This window comes from Lonchura striata, chromosome 1A (assembly GCF_050655825.1).
Source record: "Lonchura striata isolate lonStrDom1 chromosome 1A, ASM5065582v1, whole genome shotgun sequence".
Lineage (NCBI taxonomy): Eukaryota > Metazoa > Chordata > Aves > Passeriformes > Estrildidae > Lonchura > Lonchura striata.
This window is the reverse complement of record NC_140741.1, coordinates 38,352,501-38,355,000: the sequence shown is the minus strand read 5'-3', so window position 1 is coordinate 38,355,000 and position 2,500 is coordinate 38,352,501.

The window sequence follows — 2,500 nt, the reverse complement described above, 5'->3', positions numbered from 1 at the left end:
TAGAAGATACTCTCAGAACAATAATGATAACGATAATTAAAGGGAAAAAAATTCTAAGAATAATGTAAAGCTTCCCGTAGTGCATGAGACTGTCACAGCTGTCTCACATCTGGAATTAGTTGAGAGCAGGCAAGCAAGCTCTCAGGGCCACCTTGGAGGAGACGATCCGGACTGGGACACAAAACCAGAATACAGGCCAGGCTGTAGAGGGCCAGCAACCAGTAATGGGGGTGGGGAGAGCCTGTGCTGAGGAGCATCTGATGGCTGTGAGCCATCAGGAGGAACAGCCAGCGTGATGGGAAAAAGGGCAAGCAGCATCTTTCTAATCTGTCCAGGCATGACCGTCTCCCACTCTGTATGTCCCCTCTGTGTTTCACCTGCATAAAGGCTGATTAATCTGCCTTTACACACGTGAATTCGTAGCCCAGAAGAATCGCCCCAATAACCAGCAATTTTCTGAGACTGCTGCAGAGATAGCAAATGTTGATTTGCCAAAGTAGAGGAAAGATTTCTTCATGGCATCTCTTAGTGAAAGGGATTACATATGTCTTGGTATGTTGATGGGAAGTGTTTCAGAGGTGTCAGATGTAACTATAATATTTTAAATTTTTGGTTTGGTTTGCTTTGTTGTTCTTTGTCACTTGGTCAGCTGAACTTTAAAAAGAAGAAAATTCCTAAGTGTGCACATGTTCATGGGTGTGAAGTTGTTTGATATATAAAATCAAATGTTGTGTTCCAGTTGGAACATCAGTTAAATTGATTGAAAAAAATGTAGCACAAAAGTAATTTCTATTCCTTGGATCTTATTGTCGGCAGCATAGCAAAATTAAAGCACTAGAGCCACCTTCTGACTGCACTGAAATTGCTGCAACCTGATAATGGTGCCAGCATTAGTACGTTCAATGGAAGGGCACATGGTACATATATTTCAGTTCTTTGTATCATTACCTGGGTGACCTGGCTAAGCAAATACTGCATTTTGCTATAAATATGGATAGTTTTCTTCCTTTATTTGTGCGGAGCATTGTCACCTCTGTAAACATTTCACATCACGCTTGTGGTTAGTTCCCTTCATCAAGTTATAAAAGGAAATATAATAGGGCACAGTTCTACAGGGAAAGCCGTGCATCATATTTATTCCATTAGGGAAGAAGTCCCAAGTTCTAAAACTAAAGCACATGAACAGCAGCCAGAGTAAGATTCAGTCCAATTTTCTAAATAGGGAGAGAAAATACAAAATCCACCCCAACGATAAATATTTTGGCTGATATTTTACTCTGAACTCTCTATGTATGAAGTAACAATGAACCTTAACTGAAATAAAGGCAGTTTCATGAACTTACCAATACCTAGATGTTATAGAGGATTATTGACATTACCTTATTCACATGGCAAATCAAATCTTGATGTCTCATATCCCCATGAAACTCCTCAGAAGTCAATAAAGTTGAATTTCTGCTGAGCAGTATTTAACCCTATATATTTACTCAAATCTTAAAGCTTGCTGCTAACATTAAAGTCCTAGAAGGGAAAAAATACACAAATAGATTTCTAGACACATTTTTTTTCCCATATTTTTTATGTCTAATTATTTGAACTGCTATTCTAGACATATTACCTACATAAAATACAGACTTCAGGAAAGGTATTAAATCTGAAATATTGTAAAGTGGCCTCAGTATTACAGAGTGTTTGCTTGAATTAAATGCATTTGAAATTTGTTGTTAAATTTTTCTGTTTAAAATATAGCAAGCTTCATAGCACATATTGAGTATGTTTAATATTATTTCAAATGCTTAACAAATGTTGTCAGTACTATTTTATGAAAGTTGCACTTAGGAATTGAGGCAGAATTTTTTTTTGGCCAAATTTACAGAAATATCTGGGGCTTAGGTTATTGCTTCTTGGATTTTCTTCCACTTAGGAAATTGTTTTCAAGACTGTGAATTTCTCTAATTGAGCAGAGCTACATTCTTCAAGATTTTAATGTTAGCTTTCTTGGCACTGTTAATTACAGTATAAGAATGATGAGAATGAGAGAGACACTTTTTCTGAATGGAAGCAAGCTGCACCACATTAAGCACAGCATACTGTGTTATTTCAAAATGGGAAGGAAAAGGTTTTAAAATTAACTATAGTTATTTTTAAATAATAACATTTATGTTAAATTTTATTCCACTATTTGTTTTCTATGAACGATTCCCTATCTGTCACTAGTTTGCCTTGGGAGTGCAAAAGAAAGATCAAAACCCACAAGTTTTCTAGATTGGGTGTCTGCAAAAGTTTTACTTTCCTTTAAGGAAAGTTTTCTTAGTACTGCCGAGTAAGTATACTAAGAGACAGGAAAGAATATGATACTGTATCATTAATAAAAAATTGAACTGTTATGTTTGAGGAAATAAAAAGACCAAAACTTAATTAACAAACTGAGTGGAAAAAATAACATCCTCTAAAATTTTATAGAATGTAAATTTATAACCATCTGGCCATAAACTGCTGA